Consider the following 24,687-nt stretch of genomic DNA (forward strand, 5'->3'; position numbering starts at 1 on the left):
CGTTTTTTTCTTTGCTAAGTTACAACTCTCGTTCTTCTGAAACTTTTTTGGATCGAGTTGTAATCTTAAACCCGATGGTGATCTGATACTTTTGATGCACTGTGATCTGATACTCTTGATGCACTATTCTTCATGCTTATTCCTCGTTAATATTATTGCACGCATGCTGAATTTCATCAGGCACCATATTTCATCATGCATTTCAAATTCTTCATATTATATGTTAAATGTGTGTATGAATTATAAGATATAGGGGGAGATCTCCATGATTCAACTCTTCAAGTGTGCATTGTTTCAAAAGCAAATTCCTCACTATGAACATCTTCAGGGGGATTTCTTCTATATCTTGCAATCAAATTCCACAATATCAGTATTTACACTTCATATGTTTATCCCCGTTGAAAACTTAACCTATATTGTCATCAATCACCAAAAAGGGGGAGATTGTAAGTGCATCTAGTGCCCCTTAGTGATTTTGGTGTATTGAAGACTTATAGGTTAAGGTGTGTTAGAGGTTTGACATGGCTGTATGGGAGGCATGATATAGCAGGTGGTAGGTATCGCGGCATAGCAAAAGAGCGAACAACTAGCAAGCAAAGATAGAAGTGATTTCGAGGGAATGGTCATCTTGCCTGCAAAGTTCTCCGAGTTGATGAAAGCTTGATCCTCGTAAGCGTACTCAATGGGTTCCTCGATCACGTATTCGTCTCCCGGCTCTACCCAAAGCAAGAACACAAACAAAAGGGCCAACAATCAATCATGGTGCAATGCACAATCAACATGATGCAAAACATGACATGCGGGATGTGATACGTAATGCATATGCGTGCTGTGGAAGGAAAAGATTGATCAAGGCATCAACTTGGCAAACCAAGTGCGCCGCTGGAAAGATGAGTTGATTTCGGTCAAAATCGATATAAAGATCACCGGAATCGGATGCACGGTTTGCAAATGACAAGCAAAACAATAATGGCACAATTCTGCGATTAACAACACGATGCCATCTAGAATGCAACAAGAAACTAAGCTTCTGCACCTCAACATAGCAACAAGGCACATTTCGGTGATCTACTCAAGATGCTTGACAAAAGATGAACACTGAGCCATTGCTAAAACACACTAGAACAAGTTCAAACAAGCATGGCAAAAGTGCAAAAGATATCAGCTTCACAGACTTGGTGAAAATATCAACATGCCAGGAATTAACATCAGGAAGCAATGTTTAGAGCAAGCAAACAACATGCTACAGGATTAGATCATAGCAATACAAGGCATGGAATGAATCTACTCAAAGCATAGAACAAAAGTACCTTACTGCCATAAGCCAAAAAGGATCAGAAGATATGATGGCACCTATGTAAACATAGCAAGTTTCGTTAACAGATTCAGACTTAGCAGAAAACTGAGCATGGCAAAACAGAGTAATGAAGGCCTCTTTGCAAGCTCGATTCACTCACCACAAGGCATTGCATGACAATATAAGCATAGCAATAGCAAGAAAACATGTTTATAAAGCTAACCAATGCAAGAGCAAGTTCATAGGATGCATGGATCAACTACGACAACCATGGCAAAATTTATTAACATGTAAACAATATGCCAGGAACATTTTATAGCAAAAGTTGAGAAAGATTAGGTCATGCTAGGGCACTCCATAATTGCAAACAGGGGCATGTCTGGATAGAGCATAACCATATGTCCAAATCATCCTTATCGACGATACTGAAACAAAGCATGTATCTCTCTGTAGCAACATGAATAAATGGCATAAAAATAACAGAAGATCAATGACTTAGTGAAATTCTAAGTCCCTGAAATCGGCAATATCACGAGAGGTACTTTGCATGCTTGTGCTAGTCACCATAAAGATCACAAAAATACATGGCACACACCCTTGTAAAGATGGCATGGCATAGCCCAAAACACATGTAGAGCTCATGCCCATATCCAGCACACAACAAATGTAGCAAAAATGACAAATGCTCATAATCTACTAAGAATCAGCACCTAACAATTTATAGCACTCTTGCATCAAGGATTTGGGCATCAAGATAGACTCAAACAAGCATGTCACAATGGAACAAAATGAAGAACACATCCTAATGAACATTTTGATATATAGCACGCACAAAATGGAGCAGTATGCAACAAGTTATCGCATGATGAACAGGGCCTGAAAATATTGCAGAAACGGGACTTGGAGAATATTTGGACCTCCGGATATAAGTTCTAGGGTTTGCACGTCCTTCGAGGATGACCGGGGAGCTTGCCAGAGTAGGAGGTCACGGTGGCTGGAGAAGAGGGAGGCGGTGGTCGCCGGAGTAGCGCCTCGCCGGATCCGGGGACGGGGAGGCCGGATCCGGCCGGAGGGGAGGCTGGTGGGGACGAGGCGGCGCGGGCCGGCACGACGAGCTCGCGGGATCAGCGGGGACGGCGGCGCAGGCCGCGGCGGTCAGCGGCGAAGGGGCGCCGGGGCGGCGGAGGCTCGTGGGATCGGCGGCGAGGAGGCACGGGCGCGCGGGCCGGAGGGCCCCGCGCGGCCCCGGCGGGCCGGCGGTGGTGGAGGCTCCAGGGTGCCATGTGGCGGCCTCCAATTGGTGCAGGTGCGGCGGCAATTTTCGTCTGGTGAGATCCGGACGTGTCCGGCGGCGGAGAGGGGCTAGGCCAGGGTTTCATCTGCGTGAAAAATCCGGGAGGGGCACATATTTATAGGTAGGAGGAGTTTGGAGTGTCCAAATGAGATGTAGTTTTCGACCACGCGATCGTGATCCGATGGCGGAGGACCTGGAAGGGTTTTGGATGGGTTATTGGGCCGTTTTGGAGGGGTGTTGGGCTGCAACACACACGAGGCCTTTACGGTTCCCCGGTTAACCGTTGGAGTATCAAACGGACTCCAAATGGCACGAAACTTATCAGGTAGTCTACCGGTGTTGTACCAAGGCCGCTTGTCAAATCTCGGTCCATTCCGAGAATGTTTAACACCCGTTCACGAAAAGAGGCAAAAAGGGACACCGGTGGACGTAGGAGTGCCGGATTGCAAAACGGACAATGGGGAAAATGCTCGGATGCATGAGATGAACACGTATTAAAATGAGATGCACATGATGGCATGATATGAAATGCATGACATGAACAAAATGCAAAACAAAGACAAGAACCCAACCACGAATCTCATAACTTAAAGCCGGAAATGGCAAGTGTTGGAGTACAAATATGGTAAGTTACATCCGGTGTGTTACAACACTCGACCACTACGAAAGGATCTCGTCCCGAGATCTAGGACTGAAAGAACTCCGGATACTCGGAACAGAGGTGGTCCTCGCGTTCCGGCATGAATGTCAGATCCATAAGGTTCAAAACAAAAGTTTAATATAGACATAAAAACAATAATACTTCAAGAATACTAATAAGGCAATTATGTCTTCTCAAGATAACATGGCCAAAGAAAGTTATCCCTACAAAATCACATCACACAAAGTATAAAATCATGCACAACCCTGATGACAAGCCAGGCAATTTTTTCATAATTATGATGTTCTCAAACCTTTTCAACTTTCAAGCAACACATGAGCGTGAGCCATGGACATAGTACTATAGGTGGAATATAATATGGTGGATGTGGAGAAGACAAAAAGAAGGATATAGTCTCACATCAAATAGGCGTATCAATGGGCTATGGAGATGCCCATCAATAGATATCAATGTGAGTGAGTGATTGCCATGCAACGGATGCACTAGAGCTATAAGTGTATGAAAGCTCAAAAATAAACTAAGTGGTTGTGCATCGAACTTGCTTGCTCATTGTAAGTGCATCTAGTGCCCCTTAGTGATTTTGGTGTATTGAAGACTTATAGGTTAAGCGACTAATGCGTGTGTGAGTGTACACACGTCTATAAGTCTATGAGGAGTTTGATATTTACAGGAAAAGTCGACCCCTAAAAATGAACATCTTTGACTAAAGATTTTGGTATTTCTGAAGACTTTCATGAAGACTTTGAAAGTGAAGAAATTGGTGTGTCCGTAAAGACTTGATATCCATGTGAGGAATATGAAGCTTGAAGACTTTCATTTTCATAGTTTTATTTTTCTCTTTCTTGAGTCATAGGAAACACCGTACTGTTAAAGGGTGTCGAGGAAATACTAAGGAAAAATTTCCATGTGATGCTCAACTCAAAATCCTACACCTACCAATCCCTTCGAGTGAAGCCACTGGAAATCTCATACAGTTCAGCCAATTTCTTCAGTGACAGAGACGAAGTTCTTCTGGTCTCTGAGGAATTTGTCCTGACTGAGGACTTAGGAATTCACCAGTGCGGATATCCTACACAGTGAGGAACATGATAGCCCTGAGGATTCTACTACTCAAAATTCCGACCGTTGCTGTGCTATGCGCCAGCTATCCCAAAATATCTATCCACCTAATGGTCATATCATTAAAGGGTATTTATGTCTTATCATGTCGGGTTGCTCCCTAGGCTATAAATAGCCGCCCCCTACAACCACTAGCTGGTTGGCTGCTCCGAGAGAAACTGACACTTGTCATTTTAGAGCAACCCATCCTCCGAGGACTTTGAGCGAAAATCATCAAGTGAGGAAAAACCAAAAACCCAAAACCCAAACACCTACAAACCCCAAGTGATTGAGCATCACTGAAGAGATTGATCCTGAGTGGATCCGACACTTGTTACCTTTGAAGACTGTGCTTCTTCCAGACGGTTAGGCGCCATGGTCTAGAGCATCCAAGAGGAATTGTGGATCGCCGAGTGACCAAGTTTGTGAAGGTTTGGAAGTCGCCTGAAGACTTACCACGAGTGATTGGACGAGGTCTATGTGACCTTAGTTCAAGGAGAATACGGTGAGGACTGGGTGTCTTCGACTAAGTGTCCTTGATTGGGTGTCCAGGACTGTGTGTCCTCGAGTTTAAATACTCAGCCGCTCCAACCAGACGTACAACTGAGACAATAGTTGGAACTGATCTTCCAAATCATTGTCTTCACCGAGCTTACTGGTTCTATTTCCTCAACTCTTTCATTTCCTCATAACTGTGCTGTATGTTGTTCATATCTGTGTTTGAAGACTTTGACTGAAGACTTTCTCAATTTCCTCAGTTCAATTTCATCAGTCTGTTTGTCTTCATCCTGTGTTATCCTGTGATTACACTTCCTGTACTCTGTGCCTGTCTTCATTTCATCATGATGACTATGCTTGTATTCTGTTATGTTTAGTTTTGAGTACTTATTCCGCTGCTAGTAGTTCTTCGCTGAGGAATTTCCTCACCGGCAAATTCCTCAGTGAAGAATTTCATAAAAATCGCCTATTCACCCCCCCTCTAGTCGATATAACGCACTTTCACTCATGAAGACCTAGGGCATTTTGAGGAAGCCCATCATTGGAATGTACAAGCCAACTTCTATAATGGAAAATTCCCACTAGTACATGAAAGTGACAACATAGGAGAGTCTCTATCATGAAGATCATGGTGTTACTTTGAAGCATAGGTGTGGAAAAAGGATAGCAACATTGTCCCTTTTCTCTTTTTCTCTCATTTTTTGGGCCTTCTGTTTTTTTCAACTTTTATCTTTCTTTCCTCACATGGGACAATAATCTAATAATCAACATCATCACACTTTTATTTACTTACAACTCAAGAATTACAACTCGATACTTAGAACAAAATATTATTCTATACAAATGCCTCTGGTGGTGTACCGGGATGTGCAATGAATCAAGAGTGAAATGTATGAAAGAATTCTGAATGGTGGCTTTGCCCGATGTCAACTACATGATCATGCAAAGCAATATGACAATGATGATGTGTTTCATAATAGACGGAACGGTGGAAAGTTGTGTGGGAATATATCTCAGAATGGCTATGGAAATGCCATAATAGGTAGGTATGGTGGTTGCTTTGAGCAAGCTATATGGTGGGTGTATGGTACCGGCGAAAGTTGCGCGGCACTAGAGAGGCTAGCAAAGGTGAAAAAGGGTGAGAGTGCGTATAATCCAAGGACTAAACATTAGTCATAAATAACTCACATGTTGCAAAAATCTATTAGTTATCAAAATGAAGTACACACGCATGCTCCTAGGAGGATAGATTGGTAGGAAAAGACAATTGCTCGTCCCCGACCGCCACTCATATGGAAGACAATCAGTAAATTAATCATGCTCCAAGTTTGTTACATAACGGTTCACCATACGTGCATGCTATGGGAATCACAAACTTTAACACAAGTATTTCTACCAATCCAAAACTACTCACTAGCATGACTCTAATATCACCATCTTTATGTCTGAAAACAATATGCAAGGAATCAAACTTCTCATAGTATTCCTCTTGGACCCATCATATTAGGACTAAATTCATAACCAAAGCAAATTACCATGCTGTTTAAAGACTCTAAAAATAATATAAGTGAAGCATGATAGTTCATCAATTTCGTCAAAATAAAGACACCACCGTGCTCTAAAAAGATATAAGTGAAGCACTAGAGCAAATGATAAACTACACCAAAAGATATAAGTGAAGATCAATGAGTAGTCGAATAATTATGCAACTATGTGAAGACTGTCGGATTTCGAGTTTCGGTAAAACCCTTAACGTTCGAACACTGGGGTGCGCCCGAAGATCTCTCCCTCACCGATCACGCCCTCAAGCACTTCGCGATATCAAAGGCTAGCTCGACGAACTCGCAACACAAGAGACACGAGATTTATACTGGTTCGGGCCACCATTGCATTGTAATACCCTACTCCAGTGTGGTTTGGTGGATTGCCTCTTGGGCTGATGATCAACAGTACAAGGGGAAGTACAGCCTCCCGAGGTGAGGTGTTCTTGTGCTTGGTTGGTGTGTGGCTAAGGATGGAATGGCTATGATCTAAATGAGGTCGATCCCCCATTCTACTGTGCTGGCTAATCCTATTTATAGAGGCCCTGGTCCTCTCCCCAAATATTGAGCGGGAAGGGAGCCAACAACGGCCAATTTGAAAGGGTACAACTAGTACAAGTTATCTTGACAAAAGCAGTCTTCGCCTGCCAAAGGCTCTGGTGGTGACGCCGTCTTGGTCTCCACGATGACCTCCGTCCTACTAGTCTTGGTCTCATTGCACCGATATGGAAACTTTTGCTTGATGCCTCGGTACTCTTCGTCTACGCTTGCCTCCTTAGCACCAAAGAGGAAACAAGGACACTATGAGTGCTGGTGCCCGCCTGGCGCTCGCCTGGTCTCAATCGCGAGGTTTGCTTGACATTGATCTCTCCGCCCCCCGCGAGACAGCCTGGTGGGGCCAATCATGAGGAGGTCTTGCGTCCCTCGCCTCGCGAGGCTTGGCCCCTCGCAAGGGTCTTGAATGCTTGTTGGTCAAGTTGGGACATACGGGCCCACTCACAGCGGCACGCCGTGGGCCGCAGGTAGGCAAGTCTGGGGACCCCCGTTCCTAGAACGCCGACAGTAGCCTCCGGGCCCAAGGCACGCTCGGGCTTGGCTTCGAGGCGAAGCCAAGGGGCAAGTGCGGAGCGCCACGGGCCCCAATATCCCGTGGCCTTGGTCGATGCATGGCGGTTGATTGGACGTGGGCGTCTCCACTTCCCCACACTGCCTCGACAACTGCCCGACTTGACGAGTCCCCACTGCATGCAAGAAAAAACCATCATTATTACCTTAGATCATGGAGGCCGGAGGTTGGCCTCCCTTTGGCTATAAATGGGAGGTGGGGGCGGAGCCCCATCACCCGTATCTCCTTTGCCTCTCCCGATTCTTCTCCTTCCTTACTCCAGTCCTTGCTGGTGCAGTCATGGTGCTGATTTAGAGGTTCTCGGCCACGGAGAAGGGCAAGGCTCCCCTCAACGAGCCCGAGCTGCTTCCGCTGAAGAAGAGGAGGTCCCATCGCCGGGAGATGGTCGTGAGGCAGGTGGTGTCATGGCCGTGGTACGAGAGGCCGCCTCCTGGGTACCCGTTGCCATTCTATGCTCACGCCGATGATTCCGGAGGGAGGAGCGATGAGCGCCACCCGCACGCACCAGGGCCGTCGCTGCCGTGCCGCGGAGGTGCACGCCATCGACCAGGGGTCCATGCTGCAAACTCCTAGCGCGAGTTCATGCTATGGGCGGTGATGCCCCCGAGCACTTGGATTCGCTTCCCTTCCTTCTTCTCTGGAGAGATGCCGCGAAAGTGAAGTGGAAATTGAAGCACGCCGACTGCGACGCCCCGGCGATTGGAGCGGAAATTGAAGCCATCGTCTCCGGGAGGATCTTCATGACCCGAGGCTGGGGCGAGATTGCTCAAGTCTGCCGCGCGGAGGGCGCCCTCGCGATCCATTTCGAGTACGATGGTGCCTCCATGATGTTCTTCAAGGTCTTCGATGAGGAAGGCCGCCGCCTGGAGTGCTGACATGAAGGAGGTCGCCAGGATGGTGCAGCGGCGGGCGCTGGGCCTGCCGCAGGCCTCGCCTATAGCTCCTCCAGTGACAGCAGCGACTCCTGGTGGTCCAGCGACTCTCCCGAGCTCGTGGAGTCTCCGGGACGAGCGATGACAGCTACGTGCCCCCGATCTCCCGTCGGGCCCGGAGCAAGGCTGCAACGTCTGGCCGCCGCCGTCGATGATCTGGATGGGGTTGGCACCGGCCTGTTGTGGCCCAGTGTTGATGATGGTGTCGGCGTCATCTGGCGTGCATAGATAGAACTCCTAGGGATTCCTTTCCTTTTGTTCCCTGTGAGGAATCGAAACGGACCCCGATGGGGTGTGTAAAGCGTATGTAATGTCCTTTGTTGATATTATCCTTATTATGAAGTTGTGCGTGTGCGTGCTCCGCTCTGGCTCGGTTCCCCTTTCCAACCTCGCGATGGCATGGTGCTCTACGCCGACAGGTCCCAGTCCCCAGGTAGGCTTCAGCCGTCGCTGGTATGCCAGGCCGCGATGCCGTGGTCAAGGCCAGGAGGTGAGTGGCCCAAGGTCCAGTAGGATCCCCTGAGATGCGATGCTTAGGAGGTCCCCTTTGGCACGCAAGCGACCGCCGAGAGGTAAGAGAGGGAGACTACGTTGCTGCAGTGGGGAAGCACAAATGAGAACTCTACGCTGTAGCGGTTGGTTGACCCGAGCATGAAACTTATCTTGGCAATCCAGGGTTGGTCCTTCGCAAGACGCCAGGCTTGGGAGTTGGCCGCTACTGAGTAGCTAGGTTAGGCCCGTGCAGGCCACCGCCACTTCTCCATGTTCTTCCTGGTGCTCTACGTCCTCAGGTCCTGGCTCTCGAGCGAGCTCAGCCGCCGCTGGTAAGCCAGGTCGTGATGCTGTGGTCAAGGCCAGGGGTGAGGGCTGGATAGCCAGTAAGAGCTCCTGAGCCACGATGCTCAGGTGCCCCCTTCTAACGTGCACGCGAATCGCATGGGAGAAGAGAGAGGGTCCGGGGTACCGCTAGCTGTAGCCTTCAGGAAGTTCCTGCAAGTTAGTGCGAGGAAGGGCACCAATCACCATGGTGATTGCCGATCCGGCTCTGGTACATGGGAGGGGACTCCCTACTGCGGAGAGACCCTGGGGCGTGTACAGCCCCGTCCTGACAGGTGGCTTGCATGGCAGGGCTAGACGAGGTGTGTTCGGGCACTTGTGAGCCAGTGCGGGGCTCACGAGGCCCGACCTCAAGGCTAGTTGCACCTGGTCTTGATTCTTGTTCGCTATGTTGGTCCTGCGAGGTGGTCAGACAACCTGCGCTGAACGAATCTCCTGAGGTTATCGCGTGAGAAATACAAGCACCAACGTCCCCAGGAGGTGACGTGAATGGGGCCGGCCCGCCAGACAGAGCTCAGCCATTGGATTTATTGACGCTACAGGGACGAACCCGAGAAAAGACGCCGTGCCTAACCCTCTCACACGAAGGGTCCTGAAGAAAGACGACCGGCGTGTGGCTCCCGCGGTGGGCGATAATCAAGAAGGTTATAATCATAGAGAGATTAAGCACGGAAGGCAAACTAGCTCAAGTAAATGCATGAACGATACGAGCCACTGGGTCCGGCCTGAGCGGCTTGGGGATGATGCAGCCCGAGGGGTGCCCCCAGCAAGGTGAGCTAAAGACATAAAAAAGAAGGGATACATGCCACAGGGACGGACCCACGCGGCCTGGGAATAATGCTGCCCCCTGGGCGCTCCCAGCTAAATAAACTTGGAAAAACTCACCAGGTTACGTTGATGAAGGGGTGTTGAGCTAGCTGAAGGTACGCGGCGAAGGGGTTGCTCCTCACGAGCCACCGGGGTCCTGAGCCTCAGGAGGCTCTGGGGGTCCAGGCGGTTCCTTGAGGACCGTCGCCATCTCTGCCAGGACTACGTGGTGCCTGGCCTCCTGATCCGCCATGCAGCTCCGCAGGTTGCGCTAGAAGGTAGCAGCCATGCTCGGCAGGCCGAACGGCATGCGAACATAGCTGTGAGGTGGACCTTTGCAGCGCCCAACACGCGAAGGCCAGAAGCGCTCCTGAGATGCGGCTCGGTTGAGCCCTGGTATGTCGATGCAGACGCGCAGCTCACCACTCTCGCCTAGGTCGGGAGCAACGCCAGGTGGGAGGCGGTTGCAGCATATTGCTCTTGCCTCCTGAAGCTCCTGAGATACCTTGGTGATGAACTCCTAAGCGCCTAGCGCTCCTTGCCCAGTGTCCTCCTAACGGAGACGTGCCGCGAAACACACCTCCAAGTGGTGCCCGAGCGCCTCCCTCGTGAGGTTGGCAAGGTCTGAGGCCCTCTAGAAGAGAGTCCCTGAGCCCTGCCCGAGGAGGGCATTGGGCGCGCCTTCCTATGCAATAGAGGGAGGTGCCCCAGGTGCAGGCGCTGATCCTGACGAGGTACCACTTACAGTGCCACCCTCCCAAGGTCCGGCACGGAGCAGCTCCTTCTTCTTGGGGACGACTTCACGAGGGTACCGAGCTGCATTGTTGCCGGGGTCTTCAATTGACGCTGCTTGGAAGGCGTGCTCGAGGGAGCACACTGCATCTCTTTCTTTGTAGGGGACTGTGATGATCCCGCTTCTTCCTGGCATCTTGAGGACGTTGTAGCCGTGGTGCGTCACTACCATGAACTTGGCCAGGGCCGGATACCCAAGGATGGCATTGTACGGCAGATGAATGTGGGCATCGTCGAAGTCGATGAGCTCGGTGCGGTTGTTGTTGCATTCTCCAAAGGTGACTGGGAGGCGTACCTGACCTATCATCGTGGTGGAGCCGTTGGTCACTCCTTAAAAAGGTTGGGTAGGCTGAAGCTGCCGTATGTCACTTGAAGGTTGTCGAATGTCTCGACGGACAGGATGTTGAGCCCTACGCCACCGTCCTTGAGGTTCTTGGTGACTTTTACGTGGCTAATGCCAGGTGAACAAAGCATTGGGAGAGCGCCAGCGGTGGCCGCGCAGTTGAGCTGATCTGCTGAGCTGAAGGTAATAGCGCACTTGGACCACCTGAGCGGGCATGTAGCCTCGAGCTTGGGAAGGACTGCGTTCACCTCACGAGCAAATTGCTTGAAGATACGCTGTGAGGCTAGGGCTTGAGCACCGTCCAAGATGCAGGCGATAGCACGCGGCTCCTGGAAGCCCCCAACCCCCTCGTCTTGGTGGTGGTCGTCGTTCCTTCTTGGTGGCCGCAATGGAGGAAGCCTAGCATTGCCCTGAGGGCGGTCCTCGCGAGGCTGATCCCTCCAGGCACCTTCGCGAGACTGATCCTGCCAGCGTTCCTCACGAGGTCGGTCGCGCCACTCCTGGTGTGGGCCCTGGTCACCCTTGGATGACCCAGGCTGGTCCCTGCCGCGCTTCATGTCCGGCTCTGCCACAAGCACGATGACTCCCTTGAGCTTCACGTCCTTGGCCTTGGATTTCTTCTCCTCTGTGTCGACAGCTGGGAGCTCGAGGAGGGAAAGGCACCCTTCCTCAGCCCTTGCGCACTTGGTCGCCAGGTTGAACAGCTCTAGGGATGTGCACAGCTCCTCATGGATGGCGAGCTCCTCCTTCATCTTGATGTCGCGGACGCCATCGGAGAACGCAGAGATGATGGCCTCGTCCATCACCTTGGGGATCTTGAGACGAACGTTGTTGAAGCGCTAGATGTACTTCTGAAGGGTCTCCCCTGGTTGTTGCTTGACGCGGCGTAAGTCATCCACGGCCGGGGGCGGTCGCGAGTGCCTGGAAATGGCGACGAAACTGTCGCGCATCTCGTTCCACGAAGAGATGGAGCCAGGAGGCAGGTTCAGGAGCCAGGAGCGGGCGCCATCCTTGAGAGCCATGGGGAACCAGTTCGCTATGACTTCCTCCCCCGCTGGCTACCTCGATGCTCAGCTCATAGAGCTGCAAGAGTTCTGTGGGGTCGGGGGTGCCGTCGTAGCTCGGAGGCAGGTTTGGCTTGAACTTGCCTGGCCAGGCGACGCTACGCAGCTCGGGGGTGAAGGCGCGACAGCCGGCCGTGGTCACCGGGGCTCGCCTTGGAGGTGGAGCCTGGTCGTGGTGTCCCTGCGCTGCCGCGGCACACGGCGCATGGCCCTGTCGCAGCAAGCAATCCTGGCGTAGCGGAGCTGGGAGTGCTGGAGCACTTCTTGGCAGCTTCTTTCCTTGTGCGCTGGCACACGGCGCGGTGGGTCACACCGCTGGACCGCGCATCTTGGAGCGATGACGCCACCCAGGCGCGGGGGAGGCTGAGGTGCTCCCTGAGCCGCACGCCTCAGCGCAAGGGCACCATCTTGATGTGGAGGAGGCGGAGGCGCTCCGTGAGCCACGTCACCCGCAGCTGGCAGAGGGCGAGGCAGTGAGAGGAACGGTGTAGGAGAGCCTCCCGCGGCGCTGACAAGCTCGACGGTGCGGTCCAGCCAGTCCTTGTAGAGGTTGTCAACCGGACGGTAGCGCAGGAGCCCGCGTGCCATGAGCAGCGCGGCCTACGCGACCGTGGGGGCGCGGCGAGCGTGAGATGACGAGCCGGCCGGAGTCAGCGACGGGGTGGCGGTGTGGCCGTCCCAGCGCACAGAGGGATGCAGTGAAGAGGCTTGGTGCTCGTTCGTCGCCGGACCGGTGACAGTGTTGGTGGCGGGTGATGGAGAACAACGGGGGGGCCCGCCGATAGGAGCCGTCTGAGCAACACGGGCAGCCTGACGCTTAGCATGAGCTCGGCGAGCGTCGGCCATGAGCTTGGTGGAGTGACGAAGCATGGGTCGACGAAGAAGAAGGCTTCAGCACACCCCTACCTGGCGCGCCAAATGTTGGATTTCGGGTTCCTTCAAAACTCTTATGGTTCCAACACTAGGGTGCGTGCAAAGATCTCTCCCTCACCGATCACGCCCTCAAGCACTTCGCGATCTCAAAGGCTAGCTCGACGAACTCACAACACAAGAGACACAAGATTTATACTGGTTCTGGCCACCATTGCGGTGTAATACCCAACTCCAGTGTGGTGTGGTGGATTGCCTCTTGGGCTGATGATGAATAGTACAAGGGGAAGAACAACCTCCTGAGGTGAGGTGTTCTTGTGCTTGGTTGGTGTGTGGCTAAGGATGGAATGGCTTAGATCTAAAATGAGGTCGATCCCCCCTTCTTTTGTGGTGGCTAATCCCATTTATAGAGGCCCTGGTCCTCTCCCCAAATATTGAGCGGGAAGGGAGCCAACAACGGCCAATTTGAAAGGGGACAACTAGTACAAGTTATCCTGACAAAAGCAGTCTTCGCCTCCCAAAGGCTCTGGTGGTGACGCCATCTTGGGCTCCACAGTGACCTCCGTCCTGCCGTCCTGCTGGTCTTGGTATTGTTGTATAGATATGGAAACCTTTGCTTAACGCCTGAGTACTCTTCGTCTGTGCTTGCCTCCTTAACACCAAAGAGGAAACAAGGACACTGTGAGTGCTGGCGCCCGCCTGTCTCGATCGTCATGGCTCACATCATTGGAACCTCGTGAGGTTTTCCTGGCCTTGATCTCTCTAGCCCTCGGGAGCCAACCTGGTGGGGCCGCTCCTGAGGAGGTCTTGCGTCGCCCACCTCGCAAAGGGTCTTGAATGCTTGTTGGTGAAGTTGGGCCGTACGGGCCCACTCTGAGCGCCACGCCATGGGCCACAGGCAGGCAAGTCTGGGGACCCCCATTCCCAGAACACCGACAAAGACTCTCTAACATTTAAGAATTTCAGATCTCGGGGTATTATTCAGACAACAAGAAAATCCTAATAAAATATAATGACGCTCCAAGCAAAACACATATCATGTGGTGAATAAAAATATAGCTCCAAGTAAAGTTACATATGAACAAAGACGAAAGAGGGGATGCCATCCAGGGCACCCTCGAGCTTAGATGCTTGGTTATCCTCGATTATTACCATTGGGGTGCCTTGGGCATCCCCAAGCTTAGGCTATTTCCCCTCCTTATTCCGTAGTCCATCAAAACTTCACCCAAAACTTGAAAACTTCACAACACAAAACTCAATAGAAAATCTCATAAGCTCCGTTAGTATAAGAAAATAAATAACCACTTTTGGTACTGTAGTGAACTCATGCTTTATTTATATTGGTGTAAAATCTATTGTCTTCCAACTTTTCCATGGTTCATACCCCCTGATACTACCCATAGATCCATCAAAATAAGCAAACAACACATAGAAAATAGAATCTGTCAAAAACAGAACAGTCTGTAATAATATGTGACTCTCGAATACTTCTGTAACTCCAATTTTTTTGAACAATTATGTTGGATTACTGGTTCCAGCAAACCCTTGAGGTCCGAACACTGGGGTGCACACAGAGATCTCTCCCTATCTCGCTCTCGCAATGATCTCAAGGCCTAGCTCGCCGAACCCAAGGAACAAGAGACACGAGAGTTTATACTGGTTCGGGCCACCATTGTGGTGTAATACCCTACTCCAGTGTGGTGTGCTAGATTGCCCTGTGGGCTAAGGATGAGCTAGTACAGTTGATGAACAACCTCCTGAGGAGAGCTGTTCTTGAGCTCGGTGAGCTGGTGTGTTTGAGGATGGTCTGAATGATCCGTCCCTTGCTATGGTGGTGGCTAGCCCTATTGATAGAAGCCTGGGTCCTCTTCCCAAATGTTACGCAGGAAGGGATCCCACAACGACCAGTTTTGAAGGGAGACAACTAGTACAAGTTATCCTGACAAAAGGCGGTCTTTGCCTGCCAAAGGTTCTGGTCGTGACGCCACCGTGGGCTCCGCGGTGACCTCTGTCCTGCCGTCCTGCTGGTCTTGGTCTTGTTGCGCCGATATGGAAACCTTTGCCTAATGCCTCGGGAATCCTCTCCTGCGCCTACTTCCTTAGCACCAAAGAGGAAACAGGCACTCTGTGCCCACTGGAGCCCGCCTAGCCTTGGTCGTCATGGCTTACGTCACGCGAACCTCGCAAGGTGCCCCTTGCATAGATGTCTCCACTCCTCAGGAGCCAGCCTAGCGAGGCCGCCCCTGGGAGGTCTTGGTGTCATCCACCTTGCGAGGCTTGGCCCCTCGTGAGGGTCGTGAGTGGTTGCTGATGAAGATGGGTCGTACCAGGCCGTTGGTGGAGCCATGCCCTGGGCCGCAGGCAAGCAGGTCTGGGTACCCCCATTCCTGGGATGGCAACAGTAGCCTCGGGGCCCAAGGCACGCTCGGACTTGGCTTCAAGGCGAGGCCAAAGGGGAAGTGCGGAGCGCCGCGGGCCCCAACCGCCTACGGCCTTGATTGACGTGTGGCGATTAATAGGTCATGTGCGTCTCTGCTTCCCCACGCTGCCTCGGCAACTGTCATCGGCTGATAAAAGGCTGGCGCGCACTGCAGAGCCTTCATTACCTCCCTTCACCTTGCTCCAGGCCCCCTTTCTCTTTCTCGCTCCAGAGACTCCAGATCCACACAAACCCCTATCCGAGCCCGCAGCCAATGGAGTCCGACAAGGCGAAGGCAGCGAACTCGCCTTCCTGGTACTAGCCGTCCTTGAGCGTGCCTAGCGTCTCGGAGAAGAACCTCGTCGCCACATTCCTGATGACGGCGGACAACACCAACATGGGGGAAGACCACGCTTCGGGCTGGCTCCGACGAGGCGGAGCCCTCAAGCAGTACCTTCTACCCCTTCTTCATGAATAAAATTGTCACAGGACTGGTCCCCCCTTCTCTGACTTATTCTACGCCGTCCTCAGCCACTACAAGCTGCATGCCCTTCATCTCCATCCCAACTCCGTTCTCCTTCTGTTGATTTTCGCCTTTTATTGTGAGGCATTTGTGGGGGTGATGCTGTCCGTGGCGTTGCTTCGCCACTTCTTCTACCTCCAACTCAAGGAGGGCCATTGCTCAGGTGCGCCAACTTTGTTGTGGCTAATGGGACCAACGCGATCTCGAAGGATGGAAGAAGGCCGAGGGCTTCAGGAACAAGTGGGTCATGATGGACGCCAACTGCATCCACCCTCGGTGGGTGCTGCCGATGGATATGCGTCGTCTAACGACAGTTGGCTCCGCGCAATGCTTACCGACCACCGGGCGAAACAGGTGCCAGAGAAGATGACCACTGTCGGTGTCAAAACCGGCCGATCTCGTGTAGGGGGTCCCGAACTGTGCGTCTAGGCGGATGGTAACAGGAGACAAGGGACACGATGTTTTTACCCTGGTTCGGTCCCTTCTACCCGAGATCCGCCGGTTTTGACACCGACATTGGTGCTTTCATTGAGAGTTCCTCTGTGTCGTCGCCATCAGGAAGGATGTCTCATCCCGTCTTTAAAGATGGCACCGTTGCTAAGGGAGCTTTGGCTGTCGGCCAAACTCTCCGGCTAGGTGGTTTCCTTATGACTGCCTGTTCGGCTGCTGCGCCGATGATGACCTCTCGGGTCATCGAAAGCAATCTTCACGTCAGCTCGGAATTCGCTGAGCAGCTAGATCCAATGGAGCTCTATTCCCTAAACGAGCTCTTGGGTCGCATCGCGCCCTGGGAGTCGCTACGGATTACGACCAGATTGGGCCTAAACCCGATCTGAGAGAGATTAAGTCTCCCCAGGTCACCCATCACGTTGCTGTGGTAGAGGGACAGTGCGGCGACCCTTCATCTATCTTAAGGACTAGCTATGTCTGGATTCCTGATCTCTCCAAGCCGGACACCCGCGGAGGGGAGGACATCACTCAAGACCTGAACTTAAAGTCAGGCGACGGGCTAGATTCATTGGACAACATCCAAGAATCCAACCTTCGGAGTTCGGAAACTCCTTGGCCTATGGGTCTCAGATTGGGTGAGGTTTCGGATTTGATTCCACCCACCCACCCGTACATAAGCGATCTATCCCAAATTAGGCAAGAGCCCGAAGAAACAGTACATCATTACTGAGTCAGATTCCTCCTGGTTATGAACAGGATAAAGGACTGCCGCGAGGAATACGCAATTTCATTCTTCCGCAATAATTGCACAGACAAGGGAATCCTCAATGCCATAAGGCGCCGTGATATTACATGCTTCGCTGACTTGGCGTCCATAGTACGAAAGTACCATGTGATGGAAAGCGCCTGGAAAACCGAAATAAAATTTTGGGACAATCCGGCCCTGAATACAAACCCAGTCCGAAATAAAAGGGTGCATCATCGCCAGACACCCAGGTTCAATACCAAAAAGCAAAAGCTCTCTACAGGGCATGGAACCGTACTGGAAGGATGGCTTAATGGAGCCTATAAAATTCACAGTAGGGCGCCACACCAACTCACAGCCTTAGAGCATGTTGGATACTCCGACAGGTGGTAAAAATTGGCGAAGATCTTTTAATTCCAGAAGCCACAGAAAGCCACCCCAGAGACACCAATACGGTATTAATAGTCTTCGAGACTTTCACATCAAATAATATGCGAAAAAGAACACTCCGCAGCCTTGCTGAAGTCTACCAAGTAGCAACAATAAACCCATGGAGTGACACGGCTATTACTTTTAACGCCAGTGATGAACCTAAATTCCGAACAGCCCGAGCACCGGCCGCATTGGTCCTCAGTCCAATAGTGGATGACTTTCGTCTTACCAAGGTACTCATGGATGGCGGCTGCGGATTGAACCTCATTTATGAGGAAACCCTTCAAAAAATGGAAATAGACTGGAACCACATTGAGCGAAGCAGCACAACCTTTAGAGGAATAATCCCCAGTCGGGAAGCGCGCCGTATAGGAAAAATCACACTAGATGTGGTGTTCGGCATGCCGGATAATTACAGGTCCGAAGAGGTCATGTTCCAAGTGGCCTCGTTCAGTAGCGGATATCACGCTCTGCTAGGGCGGGAAGCGTTTACAATCTTCCAAGCAATACCCCATTACGGGTACATGAAGCTCAAGATGCCCGGGCCTAACGGAATCATCACTCTCGCTAGTGATCCGGACATAGCACTCTGCGCCGAAAACAAGACAGCCGCACTGGCCCTCGAGGCGCTATCCGAAGCCCTAGCGGCTGGGGAACTGACTGCGCTGCGCTCCATGGTGAATAGGGACGATGGGATACTCGACAAAAGATCCATGTCCACCTCCTTTAAACCGGCGGACGAAATAGTCAAATTCCAGGTCCATCCAACGGACCCCAATAAAACAGCTTCCATCGCGGCACAGTTAAACCCTGATGTAGAGGCCACACTGCGGGAGTTCCTACGAGAGAGCTGGGACATTTTCGCCTGGCACCCTTTAGACATGCGAGGAATCCCACGCAGGCTGGCCGAACACAGCTTAAATATCCTAAAAGGATTCAAGCCAGTCAAACAGGCTCTTTGGCATTTTTCCGAACCTAAGAGACATGCCATGGGAGAGGAACTAGCCAAGCTATTGGAGGCCGGATTCATCGAAGATATAAAACACCCGGACTAGCTAGCAAACCTGGTGATGGTACCAAAGAAGGACAAATCCTGGCGCCTGTGCGTTGATTTTAAAGACCTTAACAAGGCTTGCCCAAAGGATCCCTCCCTCTCCCCCACATCGATCAAATTATCGACGCTACCGCAGGACACGATTCATTGTGTTTCCTCAACGCATACTCCGGCTACCATCAAATAAAGATGGCAGAGTCAGACCAAGCCGCAACGGCATTCATCACACCATACGGCCATTCTGCTTCAACACAATGCCCTTCGGGCTCAAAAACGCCGGCGCAACATATCAGCGCATGATTCAGACATCTCTGGCAAACCAGATCGTCAAAACAGTGGAGGCATACGTAGATGATGTGGTCGTTAAAACAAGACATGTCGAATCTCTAGTAGACGACTTGAGGATAACATTCGATAACCTCTGAACATACGACATCAAGCTCAACCCGAAAAAATGCGTTTTCGGCGTTCCAGCTGGAAAGCTCTTGGCTTCATTGTATCGGGTAGAGGGATTGAAGCAAATCCAGCCAAGATCCGAGATCTGTCACAATTGGATATCCCGAAGAACCTCAAAAAAATACAAAAATTAACTGGATGCGTGGCGGCTCTAAGCCGCTTTATCTCCCGCTTGGGAGAAAAGGCCCTACCCCTTTACCGCCTCCTTCAGTGCACCGAACACTTCGAGTGGACGGATGCAGCCACGACCAGACTCGACGAAATAAAAGCCATCTTGGCAACAAACCCAGTCCTGGTCGCGCCAAACATTGGCAAACCAATGCTATTATACATTGCAGCAACCCATCAGGTCGTAAGCGCAGTGCTCGTCGTCGAACGAGAAACGGACGGACACAAATTCCCCCTTCAAAAGCCAGTCTACTCCACTGTCCTTACTCTGTGCAAGTCACGGTACCCGCATTATCAAAAGATTGCGTACGCGGTATTTATGGCATCCCGGAAGCTGCGACACTACTTTCAAGAGTGTTCAATAACAGTAGCCTCGGAAGTGCCACTTAACGATATTATAAACAACCGCGACGCGACAAGACAGATTGCAAAATGGGCCATTGAGCTCCTCCCGTTCGACATAACTTACAAGCCACGGTGAGCTATCAAGTCACAAGTTTTGGCCGACTTCGTCGCAGAATGGACGGAGGCCGAACTCCCTAAAGAGTACGGCACATATTCAAACTGGGTCATGCACTTCGACGGCTCCAAAATGTTGGCCGATCTAGGGGCTGGTGTCGTTTTGACGTCCCCCACAGGAGACACAGTTCAATACGTACTCCAGATAATGTACACAGACTCCAACAATGCAGCCGAATATGAGGCACTTTTACATGGTCTCCGGATGGCAGTATCCATGGGCATTCAATGCCTAGAGGTGCGCGGGGACTCGAACCTCGCAATATCCCAAATAAATGGAGACTTTGATGCCAAGGATCCAAAAATGGCAGCTTATCGCAATGCCGTCCTAAAAATGTTAGCTCGGTTCAAAGGGCTCGAATTTCACCACATAGCCCGGGAAAATAATCAGGCAGCAGATGTCCTAGCACACATCAGCGCAAAACACGATGTAGTCCCCCCAACATCTTCTTGGAAAGGCTGTTCAAGCCATCCGTAGTATGGGAAGGGGAACCCGGCAATAACAGCCCGGACCCAACCGCACTGCCCGATACCGAACACTCTGACATAATTGGAGGCTCAGCCAATGAAATAACACCTTCAGCCCACGTAATAATGGCCGTCATCGCCCCGTGGACAGAACCATTCCTCGCCTACCTTACTAGGCAGGAACTCCCCGAGGACCAAAATGAGGCACGCTGCATAGTGCGGCAATCTAAAGCCTATAAAGTCCATCAGGGAGAGCTTTATAAGAAAAGCACTACCGGAGTCCTTCAAAGGTGCGTCTCCGAAGAGGAAGGGCGGAACCTCCTGGCTGAAATTCATGCCGGACTCGGTGGTCATTACGCTGCAGCTCGGTCCCTTGTAAGCAAGGCCTTCCGTACAAGCTTTTATTGGCCGACGGCCCGAGCAGACGCCCAGGACTTAGTCCAACGATGCGTCGGTTGCCAGCTTTTTGCAAACCAAAGCCATATGCCACCCACCGCCCTCCAAACTATCCCCATCACTTGGCCCTTCGCGGTCTGGGGGCTTGAGATGGTTGGACCCCTTAAAGGCGGAACCCACAAGAAAAAATACTTACTGGTCATGGTGGATAAGTTCACCAAATGGATAGAAGCCAAGCCTGTTAAGACGGCCGAATCCAGACCGGTGATAGACTTTATATCCGGGGTTGTACACCGTTACGGCGTCCCCCACAGCATCATCACTGATAATGGCATGAACTTTACGGCCGACGAGGTAAAACTCTGGTGCAAAAACATGGGCATCAAGCTCGATTATGCTTCCGTCTATCACCCACAAACTAACGGCCAGGTCGAACGTGCAAATGGTCTTATCATGAGCGGCATTAAACCCAGATTAGTGCGGTCCCTTAAGGAATCTAATACGCACTGGGTAGAGGAGCTCGACTCCGTACTCTGGGGGCTGCAGATCACGCCGAATCGCACCACCGGATACACACCATTCTTCATGGTGTACGGCGCAGAGGCAGTTTTGCCCTGCGACATAATATAATTCATGACTCACCTCGAGTGCGCGTGTACGAAGAAAGAGAAGTCGAGCTCGATCGGGAGGACAGTTTGGACGCCTTGGAGGAAGAGCGTGATGTGGCAAAAGCCCGTTCCGCATTCTATCAACAGCAGGCTTGAAGATACCAAAGTAGAGAAGTACGGGTCAAAAATTACAATGTTGGCGAATTAGTTCTACACCTGCCAAACAAGAAAAAGAACAAACTCAAGCCCAAGTGGGAAGGTCCGTTCATAATTGGCCAAGTCCTGACTGGTGGAGTGTACCGCCTGCGAGATGCATCGGATAACCGACTCGAGCCGAACCCATGGAATGCAGCCCGTCTCCAAAGATTCTATGCCTAGCGCCGGACTCTGGGTTCGTCTCCTTCCTTTGTCCATTTTTTATATACTTCCTGTCTTACATTTCTTTCCTTCTCCTCTCTCTATCTCTCTCTTATAGCCTTTAAAGGCTCATAAAGTGACGCGCTATCCGCACTCATTAAACCTGGGGGCTTCTTTAAACAGAAGCTTATTTATACGGGCTTCATGCCCAACACATGTGTCACACTTCCGCATGTACCTTTTATTCACCATTATATGCATCGATATGACTTAAGTTTTCGCCAAGCTGGGTTGCCTGGCTCCTGTGCTTACCCCTACGTTCCCGATTGTTCGGCTAGGTGGTAAAGGGAGCACCTCTGTGATTGTTACTGCCGGGTCAGCCGGATGTGTACCTCAGACTGGGTGAAGCCAAAAGCTAGCGTTCTTAAGGGAATATTCGGTCGATGAACTAAAGATGATCTTTTTTTCACTTATTTATCTATACGCCCCCAGATGTTTTTCATGTGTCTCTTTTCGCAGAATGGACATGCACTTTAGGGCATGCCTCCCAGAGAAAGGAACCCCTAACGGAACTATTCTCCCTGGAAGATGTTTCTTACTAACCATGTAATATAACATAACTAGTTGGGCACTTGTCTGTTCAAGCACTAATGACCCCTACGCCTGGTCTCCATGCATACCCCGGTTCTTATATAACCGCGAGGGTATTCGGATACACTCCGGACCGTCAGGTCCCGAGGTTGAAGCGAAAAGGTCGGCCATGAGAAACGATCTACAATCCGGCTAGAAGGCATTACACATGTCAATTAAAATTACATAGTCAATCTGACTGATTGTATTCCTCTTCAATACCATCTAACAGGCTGTCTAGCTTACCGTCCTGTTGGGAATACTTTGCGGCCAATTCTACTTGGTCGTATACTAAGCTCACAAGGATCTCCTTCCCATCGGGCCCCACAGGTCCGACCTCGTCCATGTGGTTTGGGTCAGCCTTCGTGTAGTGCGTCTTCACCATGGCCCAGGCCCCCCTGGCGCCTTGCCGGCAGGCCGACATCTTCCACAATCGGAAGCGCTGCCGCGCTCCCTTCAGCTTCTCTACAAGCTCTCCAAGGCCTTCGGGCATGGAGACGGATGGCCACAAGGCCTGGGCGATGCCTTGCATCACCTGCCGAACTCGCTCGTGCAGTTGTGAGAGCTCGGGAAGAAGGTCACCCATAGAACCCGGCATTTCCTCTGTAGGACGACCTGTTAGCATACCTATAGACATTACTCTGTTAGTCGACTTCCTCGCTGAACTCTTTTTTCAAAGTTCGTTTAAGCACTTACTAAATATGCCACGTCGAAGCCGTTGATTCTCTTTAACGGAGTCCAACAGTTGGGCACGAACATCCTTCAGTTTGACGCCCAGCTTGGTGTTGGCATCTTGGAGATCGTTCTTCTCCCACCTCACCTATGTCAGCACACTCTCACCAGCCTTTAGCAGGCGTAGGAGTTGTTTCTTTTCCGGATTTAATCCGGCGCCATCTGTAATTTCATTTGTCAGATTTGCACCCATGCTGCACTTCGCAAAATACTTATCTTTCGAAGTGTATATTACCAAAGGGGGTCTTCTTGGGCTCCCCTGCCGCGACTAGTGCGGCCTCAAGTTGGGCTTTGCACTCTTCCAGCTCCTGGGACAGTAGGGTATTCTTTTCTGTAAGAACTTGCATAACAAATGATCCTTAAATCAGTTATTCTAACTGTTTCAAGTCTCGGGGGGTACTGGTATATATATATAATTACCAAAATTTTCTTACCCGTATCCCTTTTACATATTGCTCCGTGGCTCTGGCTAGACCATTTTGAGTGGCACGGAGGTACGCATCTCCCGAATTGAAGGCATCCAATGCCTCTTGGGAAAAACAAGCGTCGCGAAGAACTGTCCGGCGACGCCTGTGGTTCATGGCACTCTCCACCTCGGAATTGGTGGCAGACAGGCTGTCCGCATCCTCTGTCAGAGGAGCATCCGGTGTGCGCCCTGTGTTCGCCTCCGCTTCCGGACCAGGCTTTGGAGCCTGGCTGGTGGAGGCGCGATTGGCAACCTCTCCGGATATAGTCCGGCGAGGTCTCTTCGTCCTGAAGAGAGCACGAGCGTTAATAGGTCTTGAAGGAATAACACCTGGGAATAAGATGGCACGCTATACTTTTGCGCCGACGTCTCAGTCCGGACCGCACTTCTTTTCAGCCCGCGGGGCCTTGCCGCCCCTCGTTGGCTAGTCGCCGCAGGCTCGGCCTCCCGTCTCAAGGACCTCCCCTGCAAAACACGGTTGTCATACGGCAATCAAAAAACACGCGAGGATAGATCCCTTTTCAAAGTGCTGGGACTTCGGTCTCAGTTACCTGTGAGGGTGGGAGTAGCCCTGGGTAATTGGCCGTAATGGCCACCAAGGCGTTGTCCTTGCTCAATTGATGAAACACCCAATCAATCAGCACCACAGATAAGTCCGGATCCTCTTGAGAGGCCAGGTCGAGGGACCGTCCCGGATCCTCGAGCTGTGGAGGAGGGCTGTTTATTTCTTTAACAGCCTGACGCAGTTCCTGCGTTGAAGTCGTTAGACTGAATATTTAACAATGGGAATATAAAACGGATGGGCAAGTAAATGTGTCCACTTACCCAACTTTGGGGATTGTACATAGAAAATCCACCCTGTGGGTTGACGCGGAGAAATTCCTCCTCTTCTCCCTTGTACAAAGTGGACAAGATCTTTATTAGAGCGGCAGCAGAATCCGGCCCCTTACGGCCGTGGCGGGTGGCGTCGTCCTCCCCGTTGAAGTCCCACATGGGGTGGCTTCTATACTGGAGCGGCTGCACCCCTCGCATGATGCATGCGGCCATGACCCCGATCATGGTCAGTCCGGAATGAACTAACAATCTTATCCAGCCCATCAGGTA

Source organism: Triticum urartu, chromosome 2A (genome assembly GCF_056163025.1).
Source record: "Triticum urartu cultivar PI428250 chromosome 2A, HENAU_Tu73, whole genome shotgun sequence".
Taxonomy (NCBI): Eukaryota; Viridiplantae; Streptophyta; class Magnoliopsida; order Poales; family Poaceae; genus Triticum; species Triticum urartu.